Source organism: Gallus gallus, chromosome 18 (assembly GCF_016699485.2).
Source record: "Gallus gallus isolate bGalGal1 chromosome 18, bGalGal1.mat.broiler.GRCg7b, whole genome shotgun sequence".
In the NCBI taxonomy this organism is placed as follows: domain Eukaryota; kingdom Metazoa; phylum Chordata; class Aves; order Galliformes; family Phasianidae; genus Gallus; species Gallus gallus.
In genome coordinates this window covers 9,490,081-9,503,370 of record NC_052549.1, presented here as the reverse complement: position 1 = coordinate 9,503,370, position 13,290 = coordinate 9,490,081, and the positions used below count along the sequence as shown (strand labels likewise).

The 13,290-nt window shown below is 53.9% G+C and overlaps 1 long non-coding RNA gene across 1 annotated transcript in view; it reads left to right on the top strand.

Moving 5' to 3' along the window:
* The window catches only part of LOC417447, a 37,672-nt gene extending 24,700 nt beyond the window's left edge, over positions 1–12,972 (top strand). The window contains exon 3 of the long non-coding RNA XR_005840740.2: positions 12,169–12,972. This is a non-coding gene — a long non-coding RNA (uncharacterized LOC417447). The remainder of the gene's footprint in view (positions 1–12,168) is intronic.
* Positions 12,973–13,290: the final 318 nt, after the last annotated feature.

Sequence of the window (13,290 nt, the reverse complement as noted above, 5' to 3'; positions counted from 1 at the left end):
CAGCTCTCGGGCAAGTTGCAGCATTTAATTAATGAGTCGTTATTATTGCTCCCATGTGCTGGATTGGGCTGTTTGCTCTGCTGAGCAGAGCTATCTGAGTGCTTGGAGTCGGGGTCAGGTAAATCCATTGCTTGGGGACAACACAGCCACAGCATGCAGGGCTCCTGAGCTGCCACTGCATCCCACATCCATGGCAGAGCTCAGCCCCTCTCTGCGCCTGCCTCAGTTTCCCCATCTGAGTAACGCTGAATTGGGTACTGCTGCTTCATACAGCAGGGAGAAGAGCTGGAGATTTATCCCTTGCTCCGGTGAGGACATGGGGAATTTGGTGACAGGAGCATTGGTGTGAGGGGACACAGCTGTCCCCATGGCACAGGTGGGCTGTGCTGCGCAGTGTTGCGGGGTCCCTGTGCCCCATGTTCTGCCCATGGCAGGCTGCGTGGTGGCCCCGGACGCTTTCCCCCGTGCCAGGATAAACAGAGGTGAATGGCTTTGCAGGCTCCGCCGATGGCTTTTCCAGCAGTAATTAACTGGGCTGCAATAAAAGCCTGAAGGTTTCTGGGCCATATGGCCACTGCCCTGCTCACCAACCTGATGCATGACAGCGCAGTGACATTGTGGCTGCAGGGCACACGGCTGCTATCGCCTTCCCAAATCCATCCATCCCGGAGCCTGGGGGTGTGGATGGCTCTCCCAAAGAGGAGAAAACACATTAGAGCTGCTTGGTCCATGAAGCCACGTGTCCTCAGGAGGCACCTCACTGTCCTCACACTGCACTGGGGCACTGGAGGCGTTTGCTGGGCAGGGCTTGGAGCATCTCACAAGGGCATGTGCCAGAGTTTGTCCCTATTTCTCTCTTCAGCCTTTCTTGGAGAGGAGAGAAAGGGGGAATGAGGGACACAGTCACCTTTGTCCATCTCCTTCGTCTCTGGAGATGCGAACAGAGTCGTACAATCCAGGAAAAATCCTCTTCCCCATCATGGAGCCACGGCTCGTGACTTGGATGGTGCAGTGGGGCTTGTGGGTTTTCTTCCTCTCCCTCCTGGTTGCCTTCCCAGCGTCTGTCTGTCCTGGCTGGCTCGGATTTTGGGCCAACCCCAAGAACACTGAGTTTACTTTCAGGAACGTCCCCCTGGGTGGACCCTGCGGGAGGAGGACGGTGGTGGAGGGAACTGTGCCTCTCCTGTTCCCGGGGCTTGTTTGAAGGTTGCTGTGGTCAGTGCAGAGGCTGCCCGCGAAGACCTGAGGATGTTTGGTGTGAGCTCATCTGGAGGCTTATTTAGGGACCACCAGCGAGCTGCCCCGTACCACAGGAATTGGGCTGCGGACACCTTTTGATATGGCAAAGGCAAATATTGAGAAACCCTTCTGCACGGGGAGGGGGCTGGTGGGCACCGCCTGCAGGCTGCAGCTGGGGTGGAATGTGTGATGGATGGCAGTGGGGTGGCACATGAAAGGTGCACAGAGGTCGTTAAAGCGGGGATCCAGAGCCCCCGGCTGCCTCTGGGAGACCACCAGAACTTTGTGGGGTTGGGACAGAGCAGCGTGTATTCCTTCTCCTCCCTTCATCTTTAAATACCACCCCGCAGATCGAAAGGAAAAAATAAATGCACTCAAAATGGCATCGTTTTGCGGTGCCTTGAGGCCTATTTATATTTTTATTGCTCCCACCGTTCTTAGATAATAACCTTCTTCATGAAAACGTTGGTATGTGTGTGCAATTAATCCGTGCATCATCTTCAGAAGGCAGTTTTATAGCCGGGTGTAGGGCGGGGGCTGCGGGTTCCTGGCTGCCATAGGGCTGATCTCGAGGTTTTCAGCCTGTTTGGGGCCAATCCGACCTCCTGTTCCCGAGGCTGCGAGCTCTCCTGGTTGAGTTACTCCGGAGCACGGTTGCTTCATTCCCACTGTGTCGGTTGAGAATACATTTCCCGGCAGTGAAATGAGTCCAACATGCCCAGAAGTTGGTGTGCGGAGGGCTGAATCAGGCTGACATCAGGCAGAGCCCTGGGACGGGGCTGGCTGCTCCTCCCACTGGCAGCTCAGCAGTCCCATTCCCGGTGGAAAATGAACCAAATCTTTTGACTTCCGACCGAAATGTAAGATGTGAGATAAGTGTTTACTGGAAGGCTCCTGCTGCCAAATAGCCTGGAGACCCTTTCCTTCCTCCTCTCTGAACAAGAGTCCAGGTGTTAACTGCCTCTCTGAGATATGTTCCTTAGCACATCCTGATCTGAAAGGAGATTTGCGTGTTTGTCAGAATGATTTGGAGCCTTTGAACAGGCACACAAACCACAGGCTCTGATCGGGCGTTACCATCCCCAGAGGGTGTTCCGTCCATGGGGATGTGGCACTGAGGGACGTGGTTATGGGGTATGGTGGGGATGGGTTGCAGTTGGACTTGGGGATCTTAGTGGTCTTCTCCAACCTCGGTGATTGTATGATTTCTGTGCTCCCAGTTCACCCCAAGCCATCCATCACAGATTCATTGCAAAGCTTTACATTATGACACTGTGTGCATGGAGGGATGAGGGGACGTAACACTGCTGTGGGGTGGGTTGGGCACAGGCGTGAGCTGCCTGCTGCTGCTTCCTATCTGTGATCGAAGTGCAAATGGAGCAAGCTCAAGCCCCACGATGTTTGTCTTGGAGATTAGATCTGGAGAGCCCTTGGTCTCCAAATCCATGCCGGGAAGAGTAGGGAGGAGTGGGCTGAGCCCTGCAGTACATGCACCTCTTTAACCCTGCCTTATAAATGAGGGGTTAGAAGGAGAAACGGTGGAGTGGTGCAGGGCTTTGAAATAACTTGAGGCGAAAAGATGAGTGCAGCCTGAATTGTTCCTGCCTGTGCGTGGGTTTTGTGTTTTCTCTTGGGGAAGAAAACACAAAACTCAGTGATGCTGAAGCTGGAAGTGTCTGTCCCACGAGTAAGGACACAGCATCTCCCATAGCTCTGGGCCATCTCAGAGCTTTATATGCAGCTCTTCCCCTTCCCAGAGCTCTGAGTCTGATTGCTCCGCTGCATCCCAGCTCCGTGCCTGCCCAGCATGATTTGTACCGTGCATCCCTTCCCTGGTAAATGTGATGCTGAGAGCATCCTGAGCTGCAGTGCAGCATCCTCTGGGCACTGAGCATCACTCCTGGGGCCAGCAGGCAGAAGCTGCCCTGAGCCTTTAAGGCTGGTGCATGGGGCAGGAGAGGGGGGAAGCATCTCCCCCTGGGATACGTTGCAGTAATGTTCCCAAACACTTCATCTCTTGTACAGTGCGTACTACAAGTGTTCCTACAGTGCTCAGGGCTGTTTTTGCAGTGCTGTTTATATAAGAGATCACGCATGGTGCCTACATGCTTCTGGCACTTATAAACCCAGGTAGGCTATGTTTATCCTGGGGATTGGCCCTGGTCGCAGTCATCTGGGGCCCAGCCAGCAGCATAGCTAGACTGATATATATGTACATTATTTAAAAGAGCTCTGGGTGTTGAGAGGCCAAGCCTGCTTGCTGTGCTGATGAAAAACGTGGCTGTGAGCAGCTCTACTCTAAGCCAGCGTAGTTGCGCCAGTGGGCAGGGGGGAGCACCTGTGGGGTGCAGCAATGGGACCTCAAGGTGGCTGTGGGCCTTGTGGTGATGGTCCTGTCCAGGGGGATTTGCTCCTGTCTGTGTCCCCTCTGCTGCTCAGGGGTCTGCGGGTTTAGTATCATCATAGAATTGTAGGATCGTGAAGGTTGACCATCTCCAGGGATGGTGACTCCACCGCTTCCCTGCACATCCTTACTGAAGGCTTTAAGGAGCCTTGAACGGCTGGAGCTGGGCTGGCAGATGTCCCTTATGTCCCAGGGCCTGGTGAAGGGCTGCAGGTAGGGATGGATTTCCAGTTTTTCAGCTTACTCTTATTGCTTGAGGTCGTACAAATTGCCATGGGGATTTTGGCTCTTCTTCATGGGCAGTTGTGGAAGGGGGGAGTAGGGGGGGGATAATCTGTAACAAATGGACTGCCTGGTGCAGATCTAGGCTTGGGACCATGTGGTCTGTGTCACTTGTGATTTGTTTCATTGAGTCTTTCCCATGGGATGGGTTACTTGGGTTGTGGATCAGCACCTATAATGCATGTGGACCCAAAGTTTTCAGTCTCATCCGAGAGCCCTCCTGGAAATTGGATCAACCTCCAGCATCTGTGTCCTCCCTAGGGAGTCCAAACCCAGTATGCTGGGGCTGGGCTGAGTGCTCTTTACTTGATCTAGAAGGCAAAATTTAATTAAATGAGATGTTGATCTCATCCTCTGGGAGTTCTCCTTATGGGCACCTGTGCCCTGGATTGTGCCCAAGGCATGGGAAGTGGGAAAGAGGAGGGTGGTGGGAGAAAGGCTGGGCAGATGGGGGCACCCAAGGGCTATAATTGGTTGTTGGGGGATGTTTGCTCGTGATGGTCTCATGCCTTGAATCAGAACATCAAACTCAGCTCCATGTGGCTGTGCATAGGAGAAAGTGGGTGTGATGCTGTGGCACATTCAGTGGGGTTTGTGGTGATGCTTGTGAGCGTAGGGTGAAGATCCCTTGTTTGGGTTTCTTGGAGCATTATGGGTGAAGATCACCTGTTTGAGTTTCTTGGAGCACTGATGGTATTTCCTCTCTGAGGACAGAGGATGGGTTTTAAAACCATGCCAAAGAGTGTGTGGCTTTAAAAATGAAATCATATTTAGTGCCTGTGATCCTCCCAGTATTACATGAAAATATCTTTCTTGGAAACTTGACATCTGCCTGCACTGTGAGCATGCTGCGAACTGGAGCAGAGAGTTGGGAGCTGCCTGCCAGGCAGGGGTGTGCAGGGCTGGGGATGGGTTGGCAGCTGCAGGCCTGGGGTTGCGCTGGTGCTCCGGCAAGGAGAGCCTATTAAATGGGAACGGGCAGATTAATAAATCAAGGCACCTGAAAAATGAAACCAGGGGGTTGAAAGAAGGTTTTTTGTTGATTTTTTTTTTTCTTTTTTCAGACTTTTTTTTTTTTCTTTTCCCCCGGTCCTTTCTCAATTAAAGCAAACAAACATAAAGCTGCAGAGCGTGGCCGTGTTGCGCTGCGGTGAGCTCAGTGCCTGCTGCGGGTGCCTGCGAGGTGGGCGCTGAGCACAGCGCCGAAATGAACCCCATAAATTACTGCTACAGTGCTGGGAGGTGTTGAAAAGGGATCAGTGGTTCCCTGGCTCTGGTGGGCAGCAGTGGGGAGAGGGCTGGGGGCAGCCGGGGCTCCTCTCATGGGTAAATCATCCATTCTGGAAAGTGGATTTTGTCTAGAAATCTGTCTTTGTGCACCTATGCTGTTGAGCAGCAATGAAAGGAAGATGTTGCTGCTTGGGCTCTGTTGGTACCCGGCCATATGGGCATGGAAATCACCTGGAATCACTGGGAAATACACAGAAGTGGTACAAAGCCCTGTGTCCAACAGCAAGCTGGGGTGCTGGGGAGGGTGAGGAACAAGGAGCTTTTCACTTGGACGCTTTCTTCCTGACCTACATTTCTATAATCCTGCGTAAAGTTGAAGTTTCAACCAATTGGTGTTTTCCAAGTGAGAAACAGTTTAAAAAGAAAGTAAAATAAAATTCCTGCCTGGCTGTAGGAATGGCTCTGCTGGGAGGTCACCGGCGCGGCCCCATCCCTACGCTTTGCCTTCTGTGCGGACATGCAAAGTCCTCGGGGTCATCAAATGAGCTCTAATCATTCCCAGTCCCGTAAGCGTTCCCAGTCCTGGGGCTGAGTTTTGGAGCACTAAAAGGAAGAAGACCACAGCCAGTGCAGGGCCAGTGCAGGGCTGGCTGTGGCCATCACCACCTTGCATTGCCTTGGAGAGATGTGACGCTGTGTGTCAGGGCTGTGCCAAACCCGGATAGCTGGGTTAAAAGCAAGATGCAGAGAGCAAAAGGGATCTGAGAAATGCCAGAAGTTGACCTGCTATGAATGCAACAGAAATAAGGTGTGCAAAGGGAGTTGGGTGATGCCTTTTGCTGGCTGCTGCCTGGGTTGATTCCTGCGCTCTGCAGCATTTTCCATGTGATGCTGCAGCGGTTTTGTGACAGCAGAGGTGACCATTGCTCCCGCGGGGGATTCTCAGCTGAGAAATGCAAGGATCCATTGTTTTATGGCCATTTTTTTGTTCCTCTTACAGGGAAGTTTTATTTAAATTTAGCCATTAGAAAAACAAAACAACCCAATTTTAATGCCTTACCACTTGAAAACAAAAGAGCAGTGTGGTTCAGAGCTCTGCGCTGAGTTATGCACATAAGGAATTTTTGTTGTTGCTCTCCACTTTCCTGCTCAGAGACAGCTGCCCAACTTCTCCAAAGGCCAACGCAGGACTGAGGGCAGCTCTGCAGCATCCCACCCTGTGTCAGCAGTAACCCTAATCCTGCCCTGGGGTACCGTCTCAATGCAGCTCAGAGGTAATTTTACTCCTTGATCCGGAGTTGAAGCCCACTGTGTGAATTACGCAGCGTTTTGCCGTGCTGATTTACTGCAACAGGTTGTGTAATTTCCAGTTTATAGGGATGGGTGCATGGTGGGTTTCCCAGTTAACCTGCAGGAGCTCTGGGAGGGGGGGAGTCCTGCAGCCTGCCCAGTTTCTCCCTCAAAGCACAGCCCCGATGCTCAGCATACTGCTTGCTGCTGTGACCATTGGTGCCTGGGAGAGGGCTGCATTGTGCCAAGGGTTCTCGGATGAGTCTCTGTTCTGGGGCTGTGGTCCCACTGTGCCCACCCTGTCACACTTTGTTGGTGTCTGATATCCTTGTATTTTCTTGCAGAAGGAAGGGGAGCACAGAGAACTAATCAGCTTTGGGTCAGCACAGGAAAAAACGCTGCTTATGTTGATAATCCCTGGGGGTAGAGAGCAGCTCAAGGTTGCAAAACAAGCGTGCAGCGTGGTCACACTGTCAGGGAACCAGGGCTGGTGGGACAGATCCTGTCTCTGGCACAGGCAGGGCTCGGTGTGGGTGCTTTGCCACCTGTGTCTGGGGATGCTCCCTGGTACAAAGCTTTGCAGAAAGCAGCCTGACCCCGCTGTGAGGACTGGGATTGCCCTGGCTGAGCCCAAGCGAGTAGGGATTTGCTGCGCCCTTCCCACCCGTATGCTCCACTCACAGGGTGAGGAGCAGGCTGAGGGTGTGAGGATAAGAATGGATACTCCTTTAATCCTTTTATCCTGGGAACACATCCCTGCTCGCCTTCGCTTGCAGGCAGGAGGTGCTGCAGAACTGGAGGACGTTTGCAGGTATGGAGAGCTCAGCTCTCCACTCTCCTTCATGCAGACCCAGCACCCCGATAAGCTCCAATCTGCTTTGGAAATGGCAGTAATGCACCTGGGCTGGTTTTGCCGTGCTGTCCTTTCTGAGCTGGCCTGGCCAGCAGCCTCTCTGCCTCTTGCTGTGCTTCTGAGCCTCCAGCTCATCGGGTAGAACCCAGGAGCTGGGTGGGATCATCAGGGAAAGGCAGAAAGCAAAGACAGCTGCTTGGTTCCCGCCTGCGGTGGGGGAATGCTGGAGTCCCAGCAGCAGGAGCAAAAATGCAGGGAGGCAAACAAAGTTCACGGCCCGGGAACACCGTGCTGCTGCTGTCAGTCTGTCTGTCAGAGGGTTATCACTTTGGGGATGCTTTTAATAAAGGAGTCAGAGCTGTCATCGGGTGCCAGAGCCTGCAGGAAACCTCCAGCCCCTCCTGGGAGCGTGTTATCCAAGTCTCAATTTTGCTTACCACCAAAAATGAAGGAGGATGGGACTTTCTTCATTCTTTCATCTGCCTGTCAGTCTTAATGTGACACTTTAAAGAGTGTCGTTGCTTGAAAGAATTACCAGGGACAGCCAGAGATGGAGGCCCCCCCATCCCACACACACAGCAGGTGGAGGTGTGTGTGCTGGAGGGATTTCTATTGGGGATGGTTGAAGGGATGTTTCTAGTCTCACCTGTTTTAGGGTTGAGTGCCTATGGCTGTGGTGATGGTGCATCTGAGCACTGTGAGTATTTGGGGCGTGTTGGATCTTACACCAAGCTCTTGCTGTAAACGGCAAACACCCTTTGCTCTCTTTGGGGTGCCCAGCCCTGGAGCAAGGGGCTCTCGTGCATCCTGACCCCTGCAGTGCAGTGCTGAGCATCCTGCTCTGCTCAGCCCCGGGTTAGGGAGGAGCACCCCGTAGCCATGAGCATGCGTTTCGTTCCAGGCACCGTCTGCCCATGATTCACAGTGATCTGCACTGTGTCAGGTCAGTGACTCAGTGCCAGCCCAGCAGCAGCTCTGCAGCAAGGCTGACAGCACCTGTCTGGGATGCAGGTTATTTATTAACGCGTTACCAGAAGGGGTGGTATGGGAACAGAACGGCTTCGCTTCCTTTAGCTGAAGGAGTTTTAATGGCATCTATCTGAAACCGTGTGGGATTTTGGCAAGGTTTTGGTGTCTGATGCTTAGGTCAGTAAATGAAGGTAATCACTCTGGTACTGAAACTGAGATTGAGATTGGCTCTTACAACGGAGTCTGGTGCTTAACAAGAGCACGCATTTGCTTTGCAGCATAGTCAAAGAGCTGCTCCAATGGAGTTGACAGCAAAGCCACAGGGAAATGAGAGATGCTGCAAAGAGACATCTGAGGAGGTGGGATGGGAGGTGGATGGATGTCCAGCAGGGGAAGCACGTGGCTGGGCAGAACTGCAGTTATCCCCTCTCCGAATGGAACACATGCAATGAACACAAAGTAGAGAACACAGAAAGGGGTTCCTGGGCAGCTCCAGGGAGTGATGGGGTTTTCTTCTTCTATGATGTTCTGTGGGGTTGCTGGTGTTGGGGACATGGGGTGGCAGGAGGCTGTGTTGTCACTGGTGCTGGCAGAGCCTGGGAGGGCACCATGGGCTGGCAGAGCCGTGACTCACCGGCTCCGTTTCATCTCTCAGATCTTTTGCTTTTTTTCCTTTAATCCACTTGCAGCAACGACTTTATTTTACAATCCATTGCTGGGTTCACTGAAGAGCACTTTGGTCATTAAGCACGTTGGGGCATGTGAATAAACCTGCATCTCTCAACTGCTCATTGCTTTGAGGCCGGTATCAAATCGCCTTCCGCTGGGCTGCAGGAGGCACAGCACAAGCTCTCTGTGCTGCTCCATGACCACCACCTCCATGCTTTGAAGGCCAGCTGCATGTGCAGGTCTGATTGGCACAGCCCCAGCTCTCTGCACCTCCTTTCCCATGCCAAAGCTCTGTTCCTCTCTGCAGATCCACAAACTGTTGATCTTTCCTTTCTCTTTGCAGAGGTTTGGGTTCAGGCTGAGCTCTGCCTAGGCGTGCATACAGGACCCGGTGAGAGGAGGTGCTGGGTGTGCTGGGACCAGTTGCTGCAAACAGGATCCAGCTCTCCAGCTGCATTTTTCTAAGTCCAGCCCGTAGGATGCGAAGCATTTCAGCAGTAAAAGCAGAATTGGGGCATGTCTGAGCAGGGCGAGGGGTCTGCAGGAGGGACAGGCGGAGGAAGCAGCACGGAGGTATTTCCAGCTGATGAGAGCTGAGTGAGCCATAATGCGAGTGCTGCCAGAATCGTTTCCCTGTCTGTTGGTTTCCTTTCCTGTTTGGCTTCGCTGCCTACACAGTTTGTGCTCAAGATGTCTGTAGACGCGATGCTCTCATCCTCCGTAGCCAAAAGCCTCATTTTTGTTCCTACGCTTTGCTCCGCTCCTTGCAAGCCCGTGGCGGGGGGTACAGGGCAGAAGGCAGCTCCCCATGCAGAAATGCACATCTGATTGTCATCAAACCGCACTCTCAGTGCCTCCTGTTTGCTCTGGATGGATGCGCTGCCTTCCCCGGGTGGCTGCTGAGCGCGGAGGCAGCCCCGTGCCCTTGCTCAGCGCCGGACATCTCTGCTCTCTGGGGTTTTAGTGGGCTCAGAGAGAGGAGAAAAACAAGGCGGGGGCTGGAGGAGCACAGGGCTCGCGGTGGGTGGCCAATGAGTGCTGCTGTGTGTCCTCCTGTGGCCGGAGCGGTGCGGGCTGGGGAAGCAGATGCTGCTGGGTTGGGGAGCGTGGGGGCTGTGGGAGGCAGCGGTTTGGGGTAAGGGAAGCTGCACCTGGGATGTGGTCCTCTGTGGGGTTCGTGCCGGAGGATGTGCAGATGGTGGGGATGGGGAGGTGGGTTGTGGGCGGGTTTGGTCATATCCCCAAGGTGTGGGGAGGATGGATGGGCCTTCAGCAGAGGGCGTCGCTGGGACAAAGTGAAGCACTGTCCTACTGTGCATAGTGAAATGAGGGCACCTGTGGGGTGGCAGCTGGACTGCATTGCCAAGGGTGCCAGCGGTCTGCGTGGGGAGGACAAGCTGAAATCCCAATGGGCCAGAGAACAGGGTAGGAGGACATCCCACAGCAGCAGCCAGGGCAGGAAACATGACCTGCAGTGTCCCCATGCCACGGTGTCCCCATCCTGCAGCGTTTCCATCTCCATCCTGCAATGTCTCCATCCTGCAGTGTCCCCAGCAGCACTGGTCGGTGCCCTTGCAGGGGAGTGGAGCGCATCAGGAAGCGCCTTTGATCTCAGGCGCTAACACCTTTTCAAATGAGCCGCACAAACAAGTGCCCTCCTCCCCTGTCCTGGCCGGGGCTGGGCAGATAACACATCAGAGCGTGCGCACACAGCTGTGATAGCGCTGCTTTATGGTGCTTTGATTGCTGCCAACCACGCCGCTTGCTCACGGGAACTTCAAAAGCAGCGCTCCATCCCTGCAACGCCCTGTGCAAAGAGTGCTGCGCCGGGCTGTGCGCACACATCGATGTGTGTGCGTGTGTGTGTCTACACCCAAATCTTTTTGCCCCGTCACATCTTTGCTATGGCAGCAGGGTGGGTTTGGGAAACCTCCAGGGCTTACAGAGCTGGATGAGTACATTGAGGTTGGATCCTTGGGCATGCACTGGGTGCATGGATGTGAGAGCTCCTGGAGGCGCAGGGAGGGGGTTTGCAGCCACTATCCATGTGTTTGCCAGCAGTGTGGGAGTTAACATTGCAATGGGGGCAAAGCGGAGGAGAAGGGCTCGGACCTCCCCCACCCCCTCGGCTGCTGTGATTTCATTGAGGCTGTGTATTGGCCTCCCGAGAGTCAAGCAGGGTAACACCACAACATAAACAGAACATCTGGAAGCTCTTAAAGGGTTTTATTTTTTAACACATTTACAAGAGCCAAGGACTCTTTGCAAACTTGGAGATGCTGCGCTGTTCCTTTCCCCCCAAAGTCGACTATCAGTGGGTGTGGGGCCGTTCCCCATCTCTGTGCAGTATTTCTGGGGGCTCAGTGCTTGGCCAGGAGGTGCCAATCTGGCTGGCATATTCCTCATGAAGTGCAAAGCAAACAGATGATAAGTGTGGTGTGATAAGCGAGCATAAACCTATTCCCGTCTTTCTGCGTGCCCCTGGCTCATGTTGGAGCAGGATGGGGGCTTGGGCAGCGTTTGCTGGATGGAAAACCTGCTTCACGATGCTATGGAGGGAACAGGGAGGCTGAGCCACATGGGAGCTGGTGGTGTTGCACGTAGCAATGGGGTTTGGATCCTTCATATGGTGCTGCTCAGCTGAGGGACCTATAGGGGAAGCCCATGGGCAGCAAAGCCAAATGGGATGATGCATTGCCACGCTGGTGACAGCGTCTGCTGTCAGACTGTTTTCCTCTCCCCATCTGCATCCAAGTGACTGCAAGAAAAAGTGAAAAAGGAAAAAATGGGAAAGTTGTCAGCCTGCAGAGCAGCTCTTTGAGGTTGGGTGGTGTTTGCAGCCTGTGCCAGCCTTGTGGCTGCCCTGCATCCTGCTCTGCACAGTGCTGCAACATGCCACTGTCCCTTCATCTCTTGTGTATCCCTTGCATGAATGCAAGCAAAATGAGCTGGTTCCCCTCCCTGTGTACTCTCACGTGCAGTGGTTTTGTCTGTTCTATGGAAACAGCCATTTGATTTCCTCTTGCCAGCCCCCAGCCATGTCTCCTTCTTGCCCTTAAGCTGGGTGTGGGTGTTGGGCTCCAGTGGGTCCCCGCTGGCCTTGGTGTCAGGGCTTGGAGATGACACTGAGGGCTGCTGGTGTGCCTCCCCCATCCATCGCCCCAAAGAGTAACCAAGAGGAATGACAATTTCCTCCATCACAACCCACTAATGCTGGATTTTTCCTTTGCAGGGCCAACAGTGGAGGCTCAAGGTGCACCTGAGAGGAGAGCTGAGGCGCTGCAGCAGGAACAGCCACCAGCACATCGCTGCGGATGGGAGGGAGGAAGGGCAGAGGCAGCACAGTGCCCAGCAGCCCTCAGGGATCGGGGTGCACCCGGGGTCATCCTGTGCTCCTTCCCCCAGCGCTGACATGGGAACGGCCCCAGTGCAGCCACCCACCGCCGCTCGCTGTGATCCAGGGTCCTGAGCTGACCTCGCTCTGCTGCACCCACGCAGGGCAGGGATGGCTGAATTACTGCTCCCTGCTGCGCTCTGTACATCCTCCTCCTGGCCGGGTGGCCTCAGGATCTGTGGGGCTGGATGGCTGCGTGCTCTCAGGTCAAACAGTAGCTCCATTTTTTCCCTTGTGAAGGACCAAGAGCTTGCCCTGGTTCCAAGGAAGTAGCTGTGGATTTTAATTTAATTTTATTTTTTCCCTCCTCCGTTCTTCTTTCTGAATCTTTTTGGGATTTTGGGCTCTTAATGAGGATGCTTGGACCAGCACAGGGTGCAGCCCCATGCAGAGGGGTGAACGCCTCTGGAGAAGCAATGGGAGCAGCACACCAAGAGCTGGCAACCGCAGTGCCTTGGGTCTGAAACTGGGAGCTGTGTCCCTTCACATCGCATGGCTGCATCCTCCCCAGCACATCCCATAGGGATTAGGTGGGATTCTGGGGGGCGCAAGGCCAAACCGCAGTGAGGGGAACGTCAAGAAGGGAAAAATGTCACCCTCAGAAACAATTAAACTGCTTAATAAAATCCGTTGCCTCTCGGAGTGCTCGCTGTTCTTTTCCGTTTGCCTTGGCTCAGCCACACTTACATCATGGCCCTATCGCGGTGCTGCCGAGTGGACGGGTTTGATTGCACAGGAAACCGGCGCTTTGGCAAACTTCTCTGCCCCGGTAAAGCCAGGCCAAGAGCTTAATGCCTTTGCTTTGCAGAAAAAAATCTTCCCTGTCCTTTCCCTCTTTCCTTTCTGCAACCCCTTAACCATCACCCGCCAACTAGGCGGCCACCCCTCACATGCCTCCTGCTCCAAAGCGCCTGAGATGCAGATTAATTCCCCTTAAATCATGTTGTTTCACGTCCGTGG